We start from the raw sequence: 26439 nt of genomic DNA, 5'->3' as shown, positions 1-26439 counted from the left end.
GAAGGAAGGAAGGAAGGAAGGAAGGAAGGAAGGAAGGAAGGAAGGAAGGAAGGAAGGAAGGAAGGAAGGAAGAAAGAAAGAGAATTGGCTGACAAAGAATGGATACTAATGAAATAATAGCTGCTATTGAATTTATCATTCATGTCAGTAGCAGCAGTAGCACCGTCATCACCATTACCATCATCTAGTCTAGATTCTTAAGGCCTGGAACCCAGGGTTGGAAGAAACTGTTGTCTTTTTGCCTCATACATCAGCAAAGCATGCATAGGGCTCTTAGGAATTGGGAAGGAGGAGTTCAAATTTCTGCACCATTACTGTCTTCTAGCTGATGCCACCATTTTTTGTCAGTCATCTATACTAAAATATACTAACTTAGATGGGTGCAGAATTTAAGAGGTTACACAAGCACTTAGCACACATGCTATCCGATCCTCACAAAAAACCTGAGAGTAGTTATTTATTTCAGAGAAGTTAGTGGACTTGCCCAAAGTCACATTGCCAGTTCTCACAGTCATCTGAAGAGCTAGACTTGAATCCAGGTATTTTGATTCCAAACCTAGTGCTTTTTTCTCTACTTCTCCTTGTCCATACTTCTGTTTTCATTATACCACCTTGCCAATGAAACAGACACTCACCAGACACACTGTAGAGTAAAACACACCTGACATTCTCTAGAGTTCTTCTTGGATCCTGGAACATGGTTCTTCTTATTGTCTCTACTTATAAACCTCACATTTACAGAAGCAGTCTGTATTTTTTTAACACCTTCTTTATTAGCAATAATTGGTCCCTTCTGCTGTATGTTTGTTTGATTTTTAATACACACAGTTCAAGATGAACTCAAATCTGTTCAATACCAATCTTTCTAAAAACCAATTTTCCAAATATCCTTTTGTAACACAGAAAACTGCAGACCATCTTTCCCGCTTCTAAAATACAGTCACTTTCATAAATGTTGTCCATTCATTCTGGCACTGAGTATTCATAAAGCCACTACTCATTGCTAGGCACTATGTAGCCACAGGTTAGAGTAAGTGCCATTGCAAAGCATCAACAGGTAAAATGATAAAGTAGTCACTCGCATATTCTTCAGGGGCTGGAGAAGCCCCGAGAATGACTCCAGACAGGGTGGTCAAAGGTCCACTTCTCACTCTTCAGAAAAAAAACACAAATAAGCATACCTTGATATAGAAAATCTAATGTGAAAATCCAGTAAGTGGAAATATGAGCTGACAGAATGGATGATTTAGAAATGGATTATCTACTTTAACATGAAAATTTGATACAGGATTTTTCTTGAGCACTTTCCTAATACAAATACATTTTACATTTATATCCCTACTAAATTTAATTTATATCTATATAAATTATATAACTTTTATATCTTTTATATTTAAATATAATTTATATTTAAGTTAATTAAATATAATTTATATATTTAATATAAATATAAAAGTCGGATGCCATTTATAAAAATTCAATTAATAACAAAATGAAACAGCTACTGCCAAAAACCTGCATACAGAGACATTAAAAGAAATATGGGGCTGGGTGCTGTGGCTCATGCCTATAATCCCAGCACTTAGGGAGGCTAAGGCAGGCAGATCAATTGAGATCAGGAGTTCGAGACCAGCATGGCCACATGGCAAAACTTCTCTACTAAAAATACAAAAATTAGTCGGGCATGTGCCTGTAGTCCCAGCTACTTGGGAGGCTGAGGCAGGAGAATCACTTGAACCTGGGAGGCAGAGGTTGCAGTGAGCTGAGATTGCATCACTGCACTCCAGCCTGGGCAGCAGAGTGAAACTGTGTCTCAAAAAAAAAAAAAAAAGAAAAGAAAAGAAAAAGAAGAAAAGAGAAAAGAGAAAAGGGAAAAGGGAAAAGGGAAAAGGGGAGGGAAGGGAAGAAGGCACCAAGAAGTAGAAAGGAACAGGGAGAAGGAAAACAGTTATTCAATGTTTTTGGAGGCCCAAGCACAGAGTTTTGGCATAATTTATTTAGTCCATAAAACAACTTTGTATTTTAGGGATCATCCACATGTTACAACAAAGGAAACCCAGTTTTAGTGCGGTGAGCTTATTTGTCCAAGATCTCTCAGCTGGTAAGTGACAAAACCACAACATAAAAATCTGATCTACATCCAGCAACTGTATCCCACCCATTCTATAAAGCACGAGTTGGCACACCACAGCCCACAGGGCCAGATTTGGACAGCGGCCTCCTGATACCACCACAAATTAAGAATGATTTTTACATTTTAAAAGCATTGAAAAAATTCAAAAGAATGATGTTTCATGACACATGAAAGTTTTATAAAACTCAGATTTCCATACCAATAAATAAAATGTCATTGGTACACAGCCATGTTTACCTACTGTCTAGGGTTGCTTTCAAACTACAAGATGGTGTTGAGCAGTTGTGAAAGAATCAGTAGGGTCCCAAGGCCTAAAATACTTACTGTCTGGCCCTTTACAAAAAAAGTTTGCTAACCCCTGAGGTAGAGAAAAGGATCCATAGAAATAAAAGTAACAAACACTCTTAGAAATGTGACTTCAAAAATGAGTGACAAAAGCATGCAGAATGGCTATAAAACACACCTGAAAGAATTTAACCTAATGGCAGTTGCCTGAGGCACACCTTTCTCAATTTCACCTGAAGGTTTCATTTTTCTGGCCCTGTCTCCCGGTGAGGAAGACCTAAGTCAACCTTGTGATACGGATTTATCACGTCTTAACTTGAGCAATGCTGCGTTCCCACCAGCACTCTCAGAATGGAGGCCACACAATGTCTCCATTCCTGCATTCATTGGCTCAATTCGGTTTCGGAACAATGCGAATTTAGTTCCAGGCATGGTTTCAAGCCGTTTTTGTTGATTTCCCACTATACTGTCTTCTCTAAATATTTTCTGGTTCAAGCGCACATGCTCAATTATGAAAATGAATTCTTACAAACAGCCTGATCTGGGCGGATACTAAACACACACCACGAAGCTCAAACTTTCCAGTACAGGGAAAGGTATTTCTTTTTCTTTTCCATCTTCAGGCTACAAGGTTGAAAGCCAGAAGCTATGTATTATAAAATGTCCCTAGTTTTTCCCATGGTTTGTAGCACACGTACGTTGATCTCTATGTCTTTGCCATTTACTTGTGTGTGGTCATCCCCAATTAGTGGGTCATTTTGTACTTTTCAAAGGTAAATTCTAAGTCGATACTTAGGGCATACACCTAAGTCAAAGATGGCCTCCACCATGAAGGAAAAAAATTACTACATTTCAACGAAAACCTACACATCATCTATAAACACACTCTTTCCAGCTGTCTGACTCTAGTCTTGTACAATGTCTTTGAGCTATTTTGCACCACTTTGTAAGTTACAGATAACTGATAGATACATATAAATTCTGTCTTACAGGTTGTGATTTTAATTGACTTCCTACTGTGGAAAAAACAGTTTTATCTCGATTTGCAACTCATCTTAACACTCTTTTATTCCACATAAATTTGTGCCGTTTTGACTTTTCCTTTGGGCCAGTTATAACATCTGCCTGGTTCTCTCAATCATATAAGTAAAATAAAATCTTTAGCATGTGTTCATTTTTATACCTATATGAGTCATAACTTTACCTTTTACTGAAAATTATCTTTTAACAACCCAAAAGGTTAGTAAGAATTCAGATTTATTTCAAAATCTATCTTTAAAAACTTTAAATTTTGAGTGATATTCACCTTTAATATGAATTTAGTTGGAAGTAATATTAAATTAGTTTGAATCATATAGAAAAATGAAATGTGATGAGAAGTGAACTTCTTTGTTCCCTTTTATTGCTTTTAAAATGATGCAAGGCAAAAATTCTGCAGAGGAGCAAGAAACAAATGTTAAACAAAAATTATTCTGACATGTGTTAAAATGGTGAGGAAGATTTTATTAAGGACTATTGCAATAGCAGTATTGCAACAGGGGAGAGAGATCAGGTTCAACTCCAAATGCCCCAAAGATAGATAGCCAGAGATTTATAGCGAGTGTTAGAGAAGATAAGGGGTTCAGTGGGTAGAAAACTACTAAAAGGAGTAAGGGAATCCTTGCTAAATTAATTCCTAACAGGATTCTTGCTAAAGGCAGGCCAAGGACTTAGACATCAAGGGTTGGGTGAGAAACTTGATTAGACATCATGGTGATCAGCTATCACTTAATAAGATTATTGCTAAAGCCAGGCTAGAAAGAGCAAATACAGGAATGAGGTCTGGGGCCAAGGTCACTGGTTGAGAAGAGGGCTCAGAGGAGTCTAATTAAAATTTGGGCAAGGAGAAATCTTCGTCATAGGTAATAGCAAATTTATAAAAGGACAATTCAATTCAATAATTCTTGTCCTCAAGGAATTTATAATCTAGTGAAAAGAGATAATTAAGTCACCACAATTTGGTCAAACTACCTTGGTTTTACTTTGCAATTAAATTTTATTCCCATATGAATCTATATGTAAATAATCTCTTTAAAGAAAAAAATGAGAAGTTAAAGTTATTTCTATCTCTATAACCTTTTTTTTTTAACTTTTAAGTTCAGGGGTACATATGCAGGTTTATTACATAGGTAAACATGTATCATGAGGGTGTGTTGTACAGATTATTTCATTACCCACATGTTAAGCCTAGTACCCAATAATTATTTTTCCTGATCCTCTCCCTCCTCTCTCCCACCCTCCAATAGGCCCTAGTGTATGTTGTTCCCCTCAATGTGTCCATGTGTTCTCATCATTTTGCTCCCACTCATAAATGAGAATATGCAGCATTTGGTTTTCTGTTCCTGTGTTAGTTTGCTAAGGATAATGGCCTCCATCTCCATCCGTGTTCCTGCAAAGGACATGACCTTGTTCTTTTTTTGGCTGCATAGTATGTACCACATTTTCTTTATCCAATCTATCATTGATGGGCGTTTAAGTTGATTCCATGTCTTTGCTATTGTGAATAGTGTCGCAATGAACATACGCATGCATGTGTGTTTATAATACAATGATTTCTATTCCTTCAGGTATATAGCCAAGATTTTTCCATAATCCCACTGTTATTATATACCCCCCCAAAAATCCCACTGGTATTATATACCAAAATAATACCAATGGGATTATCAGACTGTTGGGCCAAATGGTATTTCTGTCTTTAAGTCTCTGAGAAATCACTACACTATCTTCCACAATGGTTGAACTAATTTACACTCCCACCAAAGGTGTATAAACGTTCTTTTTTCTCTACAACCTCACTAGCGTCTGTTATTTTTTTGGCTTGTTAATAGTAGCCATTCTGACTGGTGTGAGATGGTATCTCATTGCGGTTTTGATTTGCATTTCTCTAATGATCAGTGATGTTGAGCTTTTTTGCACATGATTGTTGGCCGCATGTATGTGTTCTTTTGAAAAGCGTCTGTTCAAGTCCTTTGCCCACTTTTTTATGGGGTTCATTTTTTCTTGTAAATTTGTTAAGTTCCTTACAGATGCTGGATATTAGACCTCTGTCAAATGCATAGTTTGCAAAAATGCTCTCCCATTCTGTAGGTTGTCTGTTTAGTCTGCTGATAGTTCCTTTTGTTATACAGAAGCTCTTTCATTATCTCTGTAATCTTAATTTATAGACTAAAATATTAATTTGAAAATGTACCAACTAAAGTGCATCATACACCTAAATCAAGGATTTTATAAAATACGCTGAAACAGAAACTAAACATACACTATTTATTCCACTTTCACATAAGCAAAAGATACCACTACTGGCCACCAACCTCACTACTCTCAGCCTGTAAAATAAGATGATTATGGGTATTAGTGAAATCTAAACATCACCACTCACTACATTAAAACACAATGGCAACAAATTTCCACAAGTCTTTTTACTCAAGGTGTGGTGGCCCAACCCAGCAACCTGAGCATCACTTGGCACTTGTTATAAATGCAGACTCTCAGGCCCCACCTGCTGAATCTACATTGTACCAAGATCCCCAGAAAATTCTTATGCACATAAAAGTTTGAAAAACACAGATCCAGAAGTGTGTGAAAGCATAACTACTGCCAGAATTGTTAGCATATTCCCTTCTTCTTTTTTTAATGAAACTAAATGTAGTGGTTTTTCTGATAGAGATGGAGGGGGTAAAAGACATTTTGCTGTGACCAAAGTTGCCACATTTTTTGCCTAAGGGTGGACCTAAAGTTTCATGTCAATCATTTCATTTTGTGAGCAAAATCAAAGTCATGGGGAAAAAGGAGAGGGTGCAGAAAGAAGAAAATTGTGAATACACAGAATTCTATCCTTGGAAGATAGAAAATAATCTCAATTATATATATAGTATATGTCCTCAATGCAGTAATGGTTAAATAAACTATGACACAACTACACAAGAGCATATATGAAGACATCAAAAATAACAAGGTCATCTTTCAAGTACCAAGATGCAATGATCTCTAATGTAAACTTAGCTTAAAATATGCAAGGAGAAAAATGCAAGGGCAGCACAGCGTATATAATGACTTATTATTCATGTAAGGAAAAGTACATAAGTGTATATATGCATAGAACATCTCTAGAATGACACACAAGAAAGACACACAATGGTTACTGCCCAGAGGGGAGCTGAGGTACGAGGGACAGAAATGGAGGGAGACTGACATTCTACTGTGCATCTTTTAACATCTTTTGAATTATGTGATAGTATTATCCAATTTAAAAAAATATTTTAATCTAAGCATTGAAGAATTCCTAAAAAGTAGATAAAATACAGTTACCAAGATAATAAAGGAACCCCTTCTTCATTTTCCCTCATAGATGGTTATATGACTATATTCAAACACTTTCTGTGAGTTACAGATCTGAGAAGCTGTATGTAAAATTCACTACACTGGAGCTTAAATTCATGTTCCTAGAATGTTCCTCACTGCCCCACACAATCCCCAAGAGCCCCCACTGATGCCAGTTCTCTCTGCAATACAAACTAAGCCTCTTCCTCTCTCGGCTGTGAACACATTTGCAGGAGGCTATTGTGGTTTTCCTTAGACTGGGGTCAGAACAGCCAGCAGGGGCAGGCAGGGATCGTAAATGAGTAAAGCAGGCCGAGCCAAGACAAAGCGAGCCTTTACCCCTCCACCTGCAATGATGCAGGGCAGCATCTATTCTGCTCCAAGAAAACACTACCAGGGAGGAGACAGGACCAGATGTTGCAATGTCTTCCCAGGGATGTCAGAAGCTGATACATTTATTTTAAATACCTCGATTTAAAAATGTTAATATTTTAAATTAATTTTTTAAAAACACTGTGCAGACCAAATAAAATACATGTGCAGTTAGATGTAACCTACAAGTTCATAACCCATCCTGTCATCTTTCCTGTATGGAACCATGAACATTTCTCTGTTTGTTGTTTTCTCATTGGAGCTGCTGAAAAGAAAAAAAAAAAAAATCTCTTTTTAAAAAACTCAAACAGCTATATTTTGGAGATTTGACGATTTATTAATCTATCACTCCAAAAAGTGCTGGATAATTAATTTGATAGTAACTGTGCTTGCCTAAAAACTAAAAATAACCACACTGGATGTGTGTGCATGTTGTTTCTAAAGACCTGTGGTATTTATTATTGTTAGAATGCTGTTGATGTCTTCGGTGGTACGAACTGTGAGGTATCTCTGATGGATCACATTTCACTGTATTTCACAGAATATATGTATACAGTCCATCCAACCTCTGGGGTTTATTTGCAAAACACAGTTCTCATTTTCCAACAAGCTTTCAGTGGAAGAAAGTTTCATAGAAAAAAATACAAATTTCCTACCACTCTACTTTGTGAGAACCTAAAGAGACTGTTAGATTATAAAAAAGAAAATTGAGGGATACATTTAACACTTAAAAGTGACTCTTTTAGCTGGAGGTTTGGGCACCCAGCCAGGTTAAGGAGAAGTAGCTTTATGCACACATCTTAACAGCAGTCTGAATATCCAATCTTCACTACTCTTTGCTTAAAGCCCAATACCTACTGAGCCATCCCAGCCAGCATGTCCCTTCTAACTTGTCATCCTGTTTGTTATCACTCTATGCCCTCTGCAGTACTCTGGACTTTGAATGTGAGATTGCTTTATTTAAGTGAACTGCAATTGAAAAAAGAATTATTTTGATTGAATCTTGACCTGCAGTAATTGGGAACTTATGTAAGGACCCCATAATACTCATATTAAGGTTGATGGGAGTGTGGGAGGATCCCACTACTAAAGGCTGGGCACAGAAGAGGGATAATGGAAACTGCAGGTGCTAGAAAGGTACCAACATACATCTTTCCCCTATAGTACATGGACTCAGTTTTTATATGTGGCTATGCTTTCTATTCTGCTTAAGTAACACAAAAACTGATTAGGAAACTCAAGATCTTGTACTACAAATAAAATCTGCATCCATTGCTTATGGTCTAAAGTAAACACAACAACTGACAATTCTTACAGAGTCTCAAAACCAAAAACCACCATGATAAAACAATTATACTGCAATGCTGAGGAAAGAGACATTTAATTACAGATATAATTTATGTGAATAAGTATAATCATTTTAAATTTCTAAATAAATGGGCATGTCATTAAATATAAAGCATCAGGAAAGGATTTCAAAATCTGTATGGTCCATCTGCGTTGGCAAATTTGATCTATTCAGAGTTTACTCTGGGAGGGGGGAACTAATGATTCCATCTTTATAGCCCAACTGTTGGTTAACTGCCAAATGAAAATGCTTGATTCAGCATGTATTTTCTATAAAAAAGGTATTTTTCACATGCTATAGCCAGGCCAAGCTGTGTCTTCAATTGTTGTTAAAACACTGGTATATCTTTAAATCTTTTCCACTTATTAATTTCAGCAGATTATTTGTATACATTTCTCAGGCTATTCTGATATTTCAAATACCTTGAAAATGTTGTAGCTACATAAATTAAACGGGCAATTAAGATGTCACCGTGCAATTCTATGCAATACATACTTGCAGTGGGATGTTTGTGAGGGTACCATTATCCAAACTGGCCTATTCATCAGCCTTTCTAGAACTTTAGAGATAGGAGTCAGTCAGCTGGGTTCCAGTCACAGTGAATGGCATGGAATGATCTTGAGGAAACCACAAAGCACATCTTCCTATGTCTGCATTTCCTCATCTGTTAAATGAAGACCCGGATCCTAACAGGACTTCTGTGAAACCCTCACGAAAGCTTAAGAAAAGAATAAAGAACACGACAAAGGTAAGGTTTACATGCTCTTATTGTGGCAGGAGGGAAAAAAAAAAGCAGAAATGCATATAAATACCTCACAGTCTGTCACACAAAACACACATTTAAAAAACAATAACAAAAAACAACAAAAATAAGCAACCAAAAATAATTAACAGTAGCTCAAGTAATTTAAACCTGTATTCTCTCCTGAAGAAATACCAGATGGGTAAAATATACTCCCAAGCCACCACAAACTCTCCTAAAATCCCTTTGTCCATTTCTGCCACTTTCAACATCCATCTTCCACCCAGATGCCAGCTTGACCACCTCCCCCATCAAAGTCACCAGACTGAGCTCTAGGAAAGTCTTCGTTAAATAGTGAACACATAACATATACCATCAACTTAGCTTGACCTTACAACGTAGGTGCTGTGGTTTGAATGATGGTGTCCCTTCCAAAATTAAATTAATTAATAATTAATTAAATTGTTGAAACTTAAGCCCCAGTGCAACAGTATTGGGAGATGTGGTCCTTGGGAAGTGATTAAGTCATGAGGGCGAGGCTCTTATGACCAGGATTAGCACCCTTATAAAAGGGCTTGAGGTCAAAAGGAGTAATCTCTTGCCCATCTGTCCCTCCTGCCATGTGAGGACATGGTGTACTTCCCTCCAGAGGATGCAGCAACAAAGCACCATCTTGGAATCAGAGAGCAGCCCTCAACAGACACCAATCCTACTGGTGTATTGTCTTGGACTTCTCAGTCTCCAGAACTCTGACAAATTTCTGCAGTTTACAAATGATCAAGTCTGTGGCATTTTGCTTATAGCAGCACAAACAGACTAAGACAACAGATAACTAATCTAAGTTCCAAAACTAGTGGGCTTTTGACATGCCTTGGAAGTAGACAGATAAAGCAGTAGCCAAGATCTTTTCTCATCTTTGCATAAGCAAATCATAATTGACAAACATTAGTATCTCAAAGCATTCAACAAAGTGGCAATAAGTAAATAGAAAAGTGATGAACATACAGAATCAAAGGGCTGACGTGGGTTTGAGGGTTCTCTGGGTTGTGGGGCATCCCATGGCCAAGGACTGAAACTCTCCCTTGAATAACTATCTCCGGAGTTTCAGCCATTGAGGCTCTTGGTGACAAAGACAATTGATATGCTTGGATCCATCAAATAACATATCAGCAATTCGTGCCCCACTGATAGAAAGTGCTGCAATCATTTTATTCCAAAGAGAGCATAAAGATTTACATCAGATGTCAAGGCTAGATGTTGTTCTGCCACCAGGAAACTTACTGTGTGAGACATACAAAAAATTAAACACCTCAGGAAATACAGCTTTCTGGAAAACATTGATACCTCTTCTTTTTATTGTTACATTTTTCTAATGAATCTTTCACTGCAACAACTTATGCAGAGAAGTTATGTATCCTGGAATTATTCCACTTTTTGATAACTATTTTTAAAGCTTTATACTTTATAAAGATTTTTTAGTCTCCCAATTCACTTAGGAATCTGCAATATCTACCTTGCGGTTAACTTGAAACTCAATTTCACAGCTAATTCCAACTAAATGTCTTCTCTAGCTTTCTAGATGTCATCTAACCAGTTATATTCTCACTAATCCAGCAGCGTATTCAAAGAGACAGAGAAGAACTGGCATGATGCTGGTGAAGTTTAAACTTCAGGGTCCCTGTTGCATGGGCCCTGGGAGTGCCGAGAGTCCTTGGGAGTCCACGTTCCAGCTGGGAGGAAACATGAAGAGACATTTCTCTGTAAGCATTTGTGGCAAAGAGATCTTGAAAGAAAGGGAACCACGTGATTTAACTGAATCATTTTGAAATAAATACTCACCTTTGCATCCAATTTTGTATTCATAATCTTTTCCTCTTTTTCTTAAAGAGGACCTCCCAAACTGTAGGAGCTTCCAACTCCACTAAACCTGAGTCTGCCTGATACAAGGGAAGGTATGTAAAAATACTTCTTAGTTTGTACTCTCCACTGCACAAGTTTTCAGTCTACAAAAAAAGCTCCTGATCTTTCAAAATACAAAATAAAGGTTGGGGAGGGGGCTGTAAAAAGTTACTTTAAATGTATATTTCTAAGAATGCTGATTTCATTATGTATTTTCCAATACCGAAATATAAAATAAAATAAAACCTGCAGAACTTCTGGCTCTTTGACATTTCTCCCCAGTGACTTAAAACTTTCAGATGAATGGGACATCTGGGTTCTGAGAAGAACGGTGTATTATTACTGCTCTCCACAATAGCAGGCCTAAGTGGATTTTTCATGTTTAGACTAGGAAACATAAAAAGCAAACCTATCTCACATGACTGATACGTTTGCCTTTAACAAAACAACCCCGGCCAAAAATTATTAGAAAACAGATCCGCAGCCCCACTGGACTCTGAAGCAATGTAATTAGGTAGTCCAACACTACATTTTGTCAAAAAATTCTGACAACCTAATAACCAGATTGTCATCAGATAGACATTGAAAAATGATACCACGTTTGCTCCAGCATTAAAATACCACCACTTTCTGGGGTTTTTTTTTTTTTGTTCTGTAAAAATAAAAATAAAAAATCTATCAGTGATGCATCCCATTGGTCTGGATGGTGTTTAAATGAGTCTGTGCCACTTGAAGGATGGCAGAGAAAGTTTTGTTTTCATTTAAAGTTTAAGAAAGAATTCTTCTTAGGACCACCTGCTTGATGTTAATCATGAAATCCCTATGTGTTAAGAGGGGCAATTATAAAAGGGAATGCTAATAACAATACTAACTGGCATTTATTGAGTGTTTAGATTGTGCCAGGCACTGGGTTTCATTCTCTGCATTACTGGACTCCCAACAACCTTTGGTGAGAGGTGCTACTGTTAGCCTCATTTTCAGAGGTTGAAGGGAGGCTTATCAAGGCGCACCCAACAGATGCCACCTTATGTTCTTAACCTCTGCAATGTGTTGCTGAGAAGATGGTTAATTTGGATTTGATGGGGTGAGGTGGTGGGCACTGGGGGTAAGAGGTGTTCTTTTCAAGAAAACCATTACGTATGTGGCCTTCCAGAAGATAGTAATCTAGTATGTAGTTTGGTTTGTAAGCCAAATTTTATGTATAGTGTGACACTGAAGAAAAAAATGTTGTAATTACAGATTATTCACATGGTTAATGCAATTAAATAGAAAAAGGTAGAAACATTAAGATATAGCCTTAGGTTCAAATATACTCTAGCCTCCATTTAATTAGTCAATTATAAAAAATTGTCCACTAACCTGTACAAGAATAAACCTCAGGGAGTACATTTCTAAGATGACCTTTGGAACTCTGGTATCTGAAAATCTTACCATTTTATCTGTTAGGATATAAATGAGTTATCTGGTGCAAATCACTGTCAAATTTGCACATACAAATGGTGTGGCTGACAGTCATTAATAATTCAATGACACTAATTTTTTCTCCAAACACATGAAAACACTCCGGACTACTCTCAGATTCTCAGTTAGCCATGCCATGGCTAGATTTGCAAGGCACTATAAAGTTTCCAAAGTATTTTTCCACCCTGTGATTTCATTTCACATCCACGAGCCTACACTATTTCTTTTTCTTTCTTTCTTTCTTTCTTTTTTTTTTTGAGACGGAGTCTTGCTCTGTTGCCCAGGCTGGAGTGCAGCACTGCAATCTTGGCTCACTGCAGCCTCCACCTCCTGGGTTCAAGCAATTCTCCTGCCTCAGCCTCCTGAGTAGCTGGGACTACAGGCATGTGCCACCACGCCTGGCTAATTTTTGTATTTTTAGTAGAGATGGGGTTTCACCATGTTGGCCAGGATGGTCTTGATCTCCTGCCCTCGTGATCCACCCACCTCAGCCTCCCAAAGTGCTGGGATTACAGGTGTGAGCCACCACGCCCAGCCAAGCCTACATTACTTCTTAAATTTAAACACAAAAAGATCATTCCAAATTTCACAAACAATTTTGAGCAAAATATGCCACACACAAAGAAGCTCATACCATATGTTTCTATTTATTATATAAAATTAGTCCAGGCTCACATCTGTAATCCCAACACTTTGGTGGCTAAGGTGAGAGGACTGCTTGAGGACAGGGATTCAAGACCAGCCTGGGCAACATAATGAGACTCTGTCTCTTATAAAAAACAAAATTAACCAGGTGTGGTGGTGCATACCTGTGGCCCTAGCTACTTAGGAGGCTAAGACGGGAGGATCACCTGAGCCCAGAAAGTCAAGGCCGCTGTGAGCTATAATTGTGCCACTGCACTCCAGTCTGGGTGACAGAGCAAGACCCTATCTAAAAAAAAAAAAAAAAAAAAAAAAAGACACACACAAATTCAAAAACATGGTAAAACCAATCTCAGATGATTCAAGATAGTGACAGCCTCAGTGGAAGCAAGCATGGTAGTGAGTGGAAGATGGCATGAGAGGGTCATCTTCTACCTCTTATTCTAGATGCTGGTTCCTTACGCATGATGACTTTGGGAAAATTCATGAAGATGTACAACTTGGATTTACAAGTATACAAATCCTATAGCATGTTATGCTTCTACAGAAAATTGACAGAAACAACCATTCTCTCCCTTTCACAGTTTGCTAACTAGACCAAGAAGAAGATACACTGAGAAAGAGGGTGGGCAGTCTGAAAACACTGAGAAGTTTGACTTTGCAAATTATTGAGCCACTGACAGTCTTGTTAAAACCTCTTAGTGTGCCCTTCCCTCATGGCATCAATTTATATAGCAATTCACTATATTAATTCCTGTAATGAAAGTGTGAGGAGATCTGTAGTCAATCATAATTGTGCCCTGCAAATTCCAGAAAATGTTTGCTGGGATGTAAGCCTCTGATGGCTGGCTCAGCAAGTGATTTAGAGCGATGTGGTGAACTTTCATAATAACAGCTCATTAACAATTGCGTTTAAAATGTAAACACTTGATACGTTTTTAGAAACACCAGTACTGATTAGGTTTATTTCACTTTACAGGAAGTCAGAAGATAATATGCTAAATAGATTTTCCTTTTTTCCCTCTCAACGATATATTAAATAATAGTAGGTTAGACCTAGTTTTGTTTTCAGTTTCCATAAATGAGAAATGTGAAGACCATGGGGGTTCCAACTCGGTTCCTCTTCTCCAGTTCCGCATTTAGGGAGCACAGACTTGAAATGCATTTTGCACATCTTCCAAGACTAAATTCTGAGGTTATGTTTGTGCAGTTGTCTGAATAAAACTGATGCTACTTCAAAAAATAAGTTGATTCGGTCACAGAAAAGTACCAAGCAAAGTATTAATTGATTTAATTGCCCTGCTTTTATTTAAAGATAGATAAGAACTATGGGGGAGGGACCTTATCAAGGATGTTAACAGCTATATATATATGCCCAGCACCTAGCCAAATTATAGAAAGAGCATGGGAACTGCTTAACGATTTGCTTTACCAGTCAATCTTGATGTGGAGTGGGGGACAGTTAATGATAGTTATCATTTTAGGCCTGAGTTCCTTTAAATTATCAATTTAATATTTTTATTAAATATATGCATTTCAAGTACATTTATCTCCATTGTTTTTTCCACTAAAAAATAAAGACAAGGAATTTAAATGTTTGGATTATTTTCCCTCACTCATACCAAATACAAGGAAAGTAAACATTCTGAAGTTAAAGTAATATTCTTAGCTTGACAAATCATATACTGGGGACATAGAAACCTAAATTATCTGAAGGCAATTAATTGTTCTTTGTCAACGGAAAGATGAATTTAGCTCCCAAACTGGATAAAATCCCAGCCAAGTAATGATCAATAATGGCAAAAATAGTAACATTATTTTTTTCCTGTCTCTTGAATATCAACAGTTAAGAGGCTATAGCAAATAAATATACAAATATATACTGTGAAAACATCAATATTTGCATCTACAAGAAGGATGAAAAATTAACTTTGTGTAGTAATACTTCTCCACTGTATTTAGGAAAAGACAATACAACAGACCTTTAAGAATGGGTGTTCCTTCTGATACTTGAAGGAAGCACACAAACAAATATATTGTGGAACTGGTGGGGAAAAGAACAATCATCCCAAATCACAGGGCTGAAGGGAGCCCAGGATGTCACCTGGCCTGTTATGTCCAGGTTACCAACAAGTTTCATTTAATTCCAGCATCACAGGCTGCTCTTATATTCCCTGGGTTCCCTCTCCTGGCTCTGCCTAAAGACAGACCCAAAGACCAAAAAAATCTACCACGTAGTCCAAGTCGTCTAATGCTAGCAAGCCCCTGAATCTTGCCACATAGGGCCAACTTATAATTGCAGTAATGTGTCTCTTTCCTAGCCTAATTACTATTCTCAGAGAAAAATCTCTCTTTGTTTTGACAATTTTTCCTATCCCTTAGAAAAAATGGTTCAGGAATAGATTCCAGTACTATTTTTCATACATGAAATAAATATTCTATTTATTCTATTACATTTCTGTTATATAAGTGTGTGGTTAGATGGTTGTTATTATTCTTTCTGGCTGCTGGAGATACCAACTCTGGTTTATATCCTCTAACCAGCATTAGTCCATGGCCATATAAGCATTTAATGAGAAAGGATCCTGGGGCTACATGCTTCATAGTCATATGAAATTGGATACTCTAAAGGGGAAATCACTTTCTCTGAAGTGTAACCATTAACTGAAAGAGAAAGCCTGATGTGGCGTGAGTCATGGGTAACATGGGTGAATCACAGTCCTGGTGGGCAGGTGGCCATCTCTGAAGAGGATTTCAGAGGTGCTCTCCCCACCTTGATCAATTAAATTCTCTTCTTAAGAGACAAAACATTGTATTCCACAGTTAAAGTATGAAATGCATACATAACCGGATAAAATGACACAATTGTTCCAAAAGTTCAGTTATTTACATACTCCTTTCATGATTTGTATAATATCTATGAGCCAATGTTCTATATTAATACAACATTTCTCTTTAAATCAACTCAATTTTGCCAGTCTAAATTGACTTTTTGAAGAAGGCAATTTTATACCCCCACTGTAAATATCCAATGTCACTGGTATACATATTGTACACAGCCAGTATCACTTGCCATAAATAGAAAGAAACTGAAAAGATTTCATGTGACTAACCAAAAATGTATTCATTCATCTCATCTCATGTACCACATGGAATACTGTAACAAACTGGTTTAAATTAATACTAGAGAGTAAATGAATGACAGAATTCTCAACACCAAAAGAGGTAGGCAAGGCCCTGAGAACCTGAAGCAGCATGTATTCAGGATGGGGGTAAGGGGGGTGGGGTTGGATGTCACAAGCTATGAGAAGCGAGGGTACAAAAGAGCAGACAGTAGCCCACTTCATGATTATTTATATCTGGGGCTGTCCCTGAATATGTCATAGAGGAAGTCCTCTGTACTGTTTGATTTGAAGGCCCTTCTACTTCTACGCACCATCTCTTTTAGACATCCACATCTGAGCTCACAAATTATCCATCACAAAGAAATCACAAGCTGTTAATAGGTCTCTTCATTGTGGCTGACAGTGCAAACCAAATGCCAGTCCCTGTGCTGAGATACAGATATCTGGAATACTAACTGGGATTCCCAATGTGGGGAGACACAGTACCTAGAGGTCACTCCAAGGACTCCTGAAACATGCTCCTGAATTCTGTTGCTTCTTGCCATACTTGCCACATAGTGCTGTTATGCTCTAGCTCTCTCTGGGTATCCTTCTCTCCAATCAGATTCTCAATTCTCTCATCATCTTTCTACTGCTCTTAACACCTGGCTCTCAGCAAAACAAGTGCCCAATTTACAGAAAAAGTGAGTAAGTGAATCTGAATGCATCAACCACAAGTGAATGAATGAATGAATGAATGAATGAAAACAGATCAGCTTTGCAGAAAGAAGCACCTGCTTGCCTAAGGTATGTCCCCAAATTATCCCAACCTCATCTAAAGTTACCAAGGAACACAGCACAAATCCATTAGCATCCTGCTGCCTTTTCAGAGAAATGTCAGGTTCTTCTCCCCTTGACTGGTCAAAAGATTTGTTGCAATCTGTGTCTTAAAATGCCTCCTTGTTACAAACTGTGCAATCTTGGTCAACTTACCTAATGTCTCTGAACATCTGTTCCCTTACTCGTTAAATACTGAAGAACAACATCTGCCCCATGAGTTGTGATAAAGATTAAATGAGAGATTTAAAGAAAAGTGACTATAGTGTATCAAAAGCCAAAAGCCAGCTACATTTTTGGACCAGATCACAATGCCATGATAAATACCAGTGGAATAGTGGTCCACAGTGTCACATCACATGCTTTCATTCTGCTGGCCTCATAACTTCCCTGTTTGCCAGTATCAGGGTTTTTCATGTTTACAAAGAAAATGGAGCAGGTTAGCAGGTCTCAGTGGCATTAATGGGCAAAGCATCGTGGGCAACTGTTGGTCATAAATGCACCATTTCAAATGTATCCTGGGCTGATGATAACCACAATTTACTCCCATTTTGAAGGGCCCTCCATTTTTACTTCTTTCTCAGTCTGAATCTCCTATACTTGTAATACTGACAGAGCTTCCCTCATTTCTAAATCAGAAAGATGAGCACCTGCAGCCACAGGAAGGGAAATCCGGGACCTGATGCCTATAATATCTTTCAGACAGAGAATATTCCCCCAGTGCCTCTACCCAGGAGATGGTAAACTACTCTGACATCTCAGCTGTTGCCCCTCCAAGCAGATTCACACACCTCTCGGCTAACACCCCCTTTGGGCAGGCATCTACTCATGTTTACAGTTATTCATTATGACTGGCTATACACACACAGTGCCTTTGGTGTCAAACTGAATGGCCCCTTAGACCCCCATTCCAAGACAGCTGGAAGATACAGACATACATTAAATAAGACACAGGCAGGAAAACTGCATTGACTTCCTTGAGATGGGGAGGCTGAAGCCAACCAAAGCTGACCTGCTAGAGAGTCCTCCAGAGCTCCAGTGTGAGATGACTCACAGCAAGGAGCATGGGATCAAAACTTTGAGGTGCTTCAGGGTCAGAAAGTTTTCCACAACAGCTTCTGTGGATGTCTGTGAACAAATATGCCAGCAAGGAAAAAGATCAACTATTTTGCAGGCGAATCGTCTTGAACCAGAAGGGCCAGCATGCATTCTAAGTGCCAGGGCAAGTTCCCAACCCTCTGAGCTAGTGCACATCTACTGTGATTCCACCCATCTCTCCGTGGAATAATCCATCCAATAACACACAAGTGGAGAAGTGCCCCTTTCCATCTACGATCATCTAAATGTAGAGTCATGGGAGAAGGTGAGAGGCAGTGACCTCAAGAGGTGGCCTCTAGACCACAGAATCCACTTTAATGAACACCCTGTGTTTAAACAAGGGATTTCACATTTCCTCAAAAGGCAGTTAGACACATTCACATAATTGGGAGTGAATCTAAGAACTCTAGAAAGAACAGCACATTTCCCCACTGACACAGCTGTATTGAAAAATCAACCTGTGGCTCTAAGGGAAATGAGAAAACACAACTGGTGATTCCTAGCTTGGCATCCAATCTTCATTTTTGTGATCCCTCAATTCTCAGTTCAAGTATAAATAGTCTTTTTTCCCCCCTGAAGTAGGAAAAGGATTAAGTAGGCAGGACATTTTCTAAGTTCTGTGTAGCATATGTTCATAAGCTTTCCTTTTGTAGCATTTATGGATTCATTCTGGATAGGGTTAAGCTGGAGCAAAGCAATTTGGCATGCTTGCAATTTGCTTTATCGGGAGAAGCAAGCACAGACTGCAGAGGCCACCTCAACCTGAGCAGCAAAGAAGCTTCCCAGAACCCTGAGGGAGACATTGATTATTTTCCTTACAGGGATGCTCAAGCTGAGCCATCCTCCTTGCAGGATAGTCAATGAGCTTCATTCAAATTATCCTCAGGAAAGCAGTGGCCAAACAGACACAAGTGATCATTATCATACGAACTTAATTTCTGACCAAATTCCACAATCACACTGCTCTTCCTGAAGTCAGTCAGGCAGTATCTATACTGCTACACAAACCTCAGGGTCAGCATTCCAATCCATTCCAGCCTCAGGATCCCATTCAGCAGCAGAGGTGCTTTCCAAATCTGTACATTCACTTCGGTACCTTCTATCCACACAACAGAATACAGTGCAGCAGGAGATGAGGATGCAGTAGGAGAATTCTTAATGTTCACAATATAACGTTGAATGGAAAAAGCAGTATGTGCCATTTTCTTAAAAAAACATGCCTACATAAAGAACTAACTGGGAAAAACGCACCCAGAAATGTCACATGGAGTCATCTCTGGGCAGTAGGATTATAAGCAATTTCTATTTTCTTCTCTTTCTCTGAACTGATTTCCAGATATTCTAAAACGCAAATGCATTACTTTTATAATAGTCATGCAGTAATTCTAAAGTGATTTAAATATATAGACTGTGATTCTCAAAATGCAGGAGTTAAAGAAAAAAATAAAGACATAGACTGAACCTTATAAAAAAGATGTTTATCCACAAAACAAAGAAGCATTTTCATTAAAACAATATAATTAACCTGCACCATTAGGAAAGAACTACATCATATTTCACATTCAATTTTGTTATTATCACCATCACTACTTCTTAAGCATCTGCTATACACAATGCCCTGTAGTGGGTATAAGTACTCAACTAAATAAACCAGGTGGTAACTAAGTTATTTACATCACTAGGACTCTTCCAGTGTTATTAAAGTTGAAGAACTTGAAAGGCAGCATTTATTAATAACAGGGGCACTAATCCAGCTTCCTGCCCTGTACTCCACTTACCCAGAGTCTCTCCCAGTCCTGCCAAGTAAGATAAAGTAGAATTAAGATGGCAGCTAACCAGGTAGACCTTGTGCCCTGGGCCACAGGTGACACCGGCAAGGGTGGACACCTGAACTACATCCAACCACTCAGATTCTTTCCCCCAGGAAGGAGGAATACAGGAATACAGTTAGTCTCTATCACCCACTTGAATGAGGCACAGGGAGTTGCATGGTGGCCATAGCTGGCTGGATATGCAAAGAAGCCAGTCTGCAGAGAGAAGAGGTGAGAGGCTATGAGGTTCCTGAGACAGTCCACTGCTCTTCAGGATGGAGATGCTGAGAGATTATGTTTCTCCATTTACCCATTCCACTGTGGTTAGTTTTTGAGGGTCAACCATTTCCTGGGCTAAGGCTTCAGGAAGCTCACCGTCTAACCTTTTGTCAAATGAGTAAGCTATCCTGTGGCCTTGTAGAAGCCTCATCTTTCATCGTTTTTGTCACTGCTTGTTTTGTATTGTTTCTTGAAAACAAATTATCCCTAAGACAGAGCTGCGAGGTTCAGAACTCTGAACTCTCTTCCCCCACTCATTACAAGCTGAATCCCTCCTCTTGTCCTTCTTTCAGATCTTAACTTAAATGTCATTAACTCTGACCACTCCAAATGAGGAGGCCTGCTACGTTTTGCCTCTTGATGTTTCCTAAATAAGATTTACATAACTTTTAACTGTATATGCTTTGTTGGTTTACTAGTTGTGATCTGTCTCCTCCCCTAGGGCATAAAATCATCTGCCCAGCCCATGTTCCTTGTACCTCACACAGCACATTCCTAGCGTATTACAGGAGATCGATAGTATTGAATGCATCAGTCAGTCATGTAGGTGAGTGCATATTCATTCATTCAATATACAAATAATCATTGAGCACTTAAAATCTGCAAGGCTTAGTCCTTTCCTGATAAGAAACTAAGGAACTAATGATTCAAAAAGGAGATTAGGTACATATGCAAAGACAAGAACATTGACACAGCAGATGCTGCTGAGGGCCTGTCAACCAGAAATTTCCCTCTTTCACTTTACAGGTAAAGCCCTGTGCTGGTTAATTTTGTATGTCAACTCAACTGGGCCATGGGGTGCCCAAATTAAATATTACTTCTGGATGTGTCTGTGAGGGTGTCTCTGGGTGAGATTAGCATTTAAACAAAAGGCCATCATCCAGTCTGTTGAACAGAAGAAAAGGAGGAGAAAGGAGAAATTTGCCCTGTTTCTGTTTCACTGTGTGAGCTGGGATACCTGATCTCATCTCCGCCTGCCCTCAGACTGGGATTATGCCATTGGCTCCATTGGTTCTCAGGTCTTAGGACTTGGACTGAATTACACCACCAGCTTTCCTGGGTCTCCAGCTTGCAGATAGCACATCATGGAACTTCTCAGCTTCCAGAATCACATAAGCCAAGACCTCACAATAAGTAAATAAACCAATAAATAACCTTTTGTTTCTGTTTCTCTGAAGAATCCTGACTAGCATAAGCCCCAATTTTATTAGGGTGGCCTCCCTCCACAAACCTATGTACTCAAGGGAAGGTGAAATTATCCCAGAAAAGAAATAAAACCTGATTAGTTTAAAGCAGGGAAAGGGTAACAGCTGCTTTGATATCCCTTTAGCCCCGAGGGCAGCTGGGCAGACCCAGAGCAGCCAGAGACCCCACATCCATGCCCTATACACACACATCAGCCACCCCAGCTGTGAGCAGCCTCTTCTGATTGCTTAACATGCCGGCCAAATTGTATTTTCCATGTGCGCCATAACAAGAACAAAGTCGGGAAGCACCAATCTAAGCCACCAGGGATGAGTCCCATTCCACGTGCCAGTGTCTGATTTAGGAAGGAGCATGGGACTGCAATCAACTAAATGAGACTTAAGGGGAAGCCTGCTGGGGGGTTACAGGAACGGTTCCTTGCTTCTAAAAAGGGACATATAAAACATATATTTTATTTTGCCAGTGGATGTTGCCATGTCTGCCTGTGGCTCCCAAAAAGGAAGCAGCCATCTTAGAACTATGAAGGCAGACAGTCTAAGAACAAAGTCAACACACTGAAGATGGCAGAGGAAAAAGAGCAAGAAATAGGCACTTTGGTAACACTGTTGAGCCACTGAATTAACAAAACCTGAAACTGCACCCCCTCCCAGGAGGTCTTATTCCCTGAGATAATTCATTTTTCTTATTCTGATGGGTTTTTATTTGGTGGATTTTCAAATGTAACTTGGTAGAGCAATTCACAAAATAATTGACAGGACTTAGCAATCTGTCAACAGCTGAGTGCTCAAAATCCTCTCCCTGCTACACAGTGACAACCATCAAAGGCACCCCAGTGGGTCCCCAGTTGCTTGGCACTAGGGAAAAGTGGATTGCAGTTAGATTCCAGACATTTCGAGCCAGGATTCTATAATGCCTTCCCATCAATCCTGACATCCATGGGACTCAGCAGGTAGACTTGCGGAGGGCAGGGAGCTTTTTTCTTTTAATTCTCCTATTGTTTGAACCATTTCAAGTTGACTTTTTGATTATTTGCAGCCAAAGGCATCTTCAGTGATAAATCCATCTTCACATAATTAGCAGCAAATTTATGTGGCCTCCTTCGAGCAAAGACTCAGGAGAAAATGATGCAGAGATTCATAATTCCACCCACATTCCCCCAAATCTTTAGATGATGGGTCTTCAGTGAATTCTCCCTACAAAAAAAGACAACTGAGATGCCAGAAAAAGGATTAATCATGTGATCATCTGACACTTATCATGGGAGTCATAAAGTACCACACGAATGGTGAGGCATCACCTTGTCTCAGTGTTGAATTAGGCGCAGCATAATTTTAAAATATCAATTTGTACTTTTTGTTATCCTTCCTGTGTATATTGTTCCCTTTTGCATCTCAAAAACTTCAAGACTTTGCCTTCTTCCCTTTGTCTCCGGGGCATATTCAAACGCAAAAGATACTAAAAGGCAAACCCCAATCCCCTAAATCTAGTCCCCATTAAAGATTTTTCTTTTTCAAAAAAGCCTAAATTCATTGAAGGGAATGTGTTAGATACTAGCAGGAAGGTCTGAAATAAAGACAATTTAGGTTGTTTTGTTTTGCTTAAAAGTGTTGTTCTCTGATCTTGTTTAGATGGGCAGTTGGAGTACAGTAAGGATTGGGCTTTCCTGATATTGAAAAGAAGTTGAATCAGTTCCTTAAAGTAGTGGAAGCTGGCACCCTGCTTCCTGGCAGAACTCTAGATAGGTGACAGGACTTTTGATAGGGATAGCGATGGGATACTGGGAAAATGACTACTGGGGCCTTGAAGTCACAGTGAAGGTCCCAGCCTTCTTTGCACAGATACAACAGGGCTACCCAGCTCTCTGCACAGACAAGAAGCCTCTGATGGTGACCAGTGTGGACTAAAGTTCAGAGGGCCTTTTTAAAAATGCTTTATGCTGTAACAGACCTGCAGCATTTTTGCATCAATGACCTTAAGTGAGTAGACACTCCAAATGCCACTTAGAACTTCCCAACATTTAGAGAAAAAAAAGTAACCAATTACGAATGTATGCATGCTTGCAATTCATGCAGCATTCAAAACAATTTTTCAGAATGAAATCTTTAAATCAGAATGCACACTCAGTTTGTATTTTTAGTTGATTTGACACATCATGAGCAACCAAAGGATTCCACAATACCAGGCCAAGTTCCCACTGTAGGGGTGGAAAGGTGTGATACCTTTCCCCACCTCTCATAAGAGTCATAGTCGACACTCCTATAACAAAAGACAGGTCAGCAAGAGAAAAGCATAACAAATGTATTTAATCAAAGTTTTATGTGGCACAGCAGCCTTCAGAAATGAAGACCCAAAGACTCAAGGCAAATGGTTTTTATGCTTAGGTTCAGTGAACAATGCACAGCCATGTGGTAGAACAAAAGGGGTGTGTTCTACTGGAAACAGAAAATAGATTGGCGGTGGTGTGGGTGTTGGTGGGGACCAGCAAGTCCTGACTGTTCAGATTCTTCTTGGCCTCTCTATGCAACATTCCTTCTCCCAAGTATGGAGCAGGGCCCCTATGGAATGAGGATCTTCAAGAGAGAAGGAAGAGAGTGACTTTTCTAGGTTTCACGGCTTGCTGTGGGGAAGAGACGTTCTAGTTTCTATGACCCACCTTAGGGAAGAGGAATTCTGGTTTATATGACTTGCTTAAGGGGTGGAAGAGAAGTAGGAGACAGGATGATGGCAGACTGCCAGAAAGACCTTGGTTCTGAGGGCTTTTCAATGTATTTCCTTCAGTTTAAAGCACTCAGCATGCTAAGGTACCATACTTTGGAGGATTGGGTTCTAACACCACTAATTATTTAATATTTTCCTTCCTGCAAATCCTGCCACCTTAAAAAAAGGAAAACTAACTGTACAACAGATAGTTCTGTAGCTAATGAGCATTATTAAATATTTTCAAAACATTCCAATAAAAGGCAATACCAAACTGCTTTTAATACTTCCTAAATAATGCCACACTCATTTATGAAGAATTGCTGTATTTCCCTCAATGTTCTGGGCATTAATGAAGATTGAATATAAATAAAAGAATTGCCTTATATGTATGGCACTTTAAAGAGTTGAGATTCCCAAATAATACACAAGCATTTTCAAATCACATGTGGGATGTAAAGTGAAAATGTTCTTGAAGGAAATATCCTCTAATAATACTTACCTACTTCAGAGGGTGATGGGAAGCTCTATTAACACCAAAGGAACACTTTTAGATCTTCAAATAAAAGCACTATACAAATGCAAAGTATTATTATTATAGTTCTGAAATAATTTCACACCTAGGGATGAGAAAACCCCAGGCCAAATTTTATTGCTTCTCTCATGCGTGATAAACAAGAAATGCCATAAGCAAGGGGGCGAGGGGGGTGGTTAGTAGGGGGTGTGATAGTGGGGAAGTGGAAATCAAACAGAACAAAGACTTCAAAGTTTCTCTTTCACTATGACTTTGTATTTCCCCAGATGTCATTTCAGGAACTCTCAGGGAAAAAAGAAAAAAAAAAAAAACAAAGTCCCTTAAAGGTCAGAGTTAAGTACAGGGACAAAGTTCTCATTGCTTTTGTACCAGATAAAGCAACAACCGGCTAAGCTGAAAAAAATAAGCTTGTCTACTTCTGTGGGGCACAATTTCTCCCAAAGCATTTGCCAAACTTAAAAAATGGCCAGATAAATTATTACTGAATCACCCACTAGTGTGATGATCTCACCTATGAAGTCAAATGTAGCTGCTTTAACAAACACCAAGATTTCTAGTCAGTTACTGAGAGCACTGAGCAAGACAGTCATTTGTTACTGCTGATGGTAGTGGTGGTGATGATGATGAAGATAATAATGATGTTGATGATCATGACTGTGATGATGGTAATTACAGTAATGATAGGATATGAAACAGAAGTTCTCAAACCTGCTGATCAATGGAATCACCCGTAGAGCTTTTTACAATACAGATTCTTGGTTCTCCATCCCAGCCCCACTGATTTTGAATCTCTGAAGATAGAACTCAGGAATTTTTTTTAAAGTAGCCATCAGGATAACTGAAGTGACAGTATCTGTAAGTAATATAATGATTAAGAAGGCGGGCTCTGTGAACAGACTGGCTGGTTGGTGTCTTCTCCCAGTTCTAACACTTATTAGCTATGTGACCTTGGAAAAAATACTTAGCCTTAAGTCTCAATTTCCACATCTATAAAATGGAAATACTAATATGACCCACCTACAAAACTGACGTGCTATTACTACCTACCTTATAAGGTAGATGCCTAAAGTAGGCAAATTTTTTAAAAGCACATATTAATTCCAAGAAAGACAAAAAAATTTATATTAAAGAAAACATAACAAATGCCATTTGGCTTAGCAGTAGAAAAAAACTACATAATCATGATAATGTAAATATTAACTGTTGATTTAAATAAAAATTATAATATAACTATGTCAGGAGGCTGTGGGGATCAGAAGTGGTAGGAGTAGAAAGGATCAGAGAGCTATTGCTAAAATTGATAAATTAGGAAAAAATAACATAAGTACATTATTTAGAAAGAGAGGGGTAAACACCAGAAATATCAGAGTAGAAAGTTGCTAATTCTGGGGAAGCAATCCAGAGAGAGGTAGAAAGAAGGCATAGATGTTGTAGTTTTTAAATATTTGCTTCTTAATGCTGTTTTATGTAAGCAATTTAGATACATTGCTTTGATAAAAATAAAAGGTAAAAGGTAATTCATAATGCATGTAAGTACAATATGGTATTTCTTTATATACTGGGGTTAATATAAAGCTTTTCAATTTACCAAAACTTGCTTTAAAAAAAATGATATAATATCTCCAACTAT

At 38.6% G+C, this 26439-nt stretch overlaps 1 protein-coding gene across 2 annotated transcripts in view; it reads right to left on the bottom strand.

Annotated features, from left to right (window-relative positions):
• The window catches only part of FHIT (fragile histidine triad), a 1500125-nt gene that overhangs the window by 1432864 nt on the left and 40822 nt on the right, over window positions 1–26439 (bottom strand). For both annotated transcript variants that reach the window (XM_025377569.1, XM_025377568.1), the window contains exon 3: window positions 7807–7810. The gene's annotated coding sequence lies outside the window, so the exon portion shown is untranslated. The remainder of the gene's footprint in view (window positions 1–7806; window positions 7811–26439) is intronic.

Source organism: Theropithecus gelada, chromosome 2, assembly GCF_003255815.1.
Source record: "Theropithecus gelada isolate Dixy chromosome 2, Tgel_1.0, whole genome shotgun sequence".
NCBI lineage: Eukaryota > Metazoa > Chordata > Mammalia > Primates > Cercopithecidae > Theropithecus > Theropithecus gelada.
The sequence above is the reverse complement of the archived record's forward strand: the minus strand, read 5'-3'. Positions and strand labels throughout refer to the sequence as shown.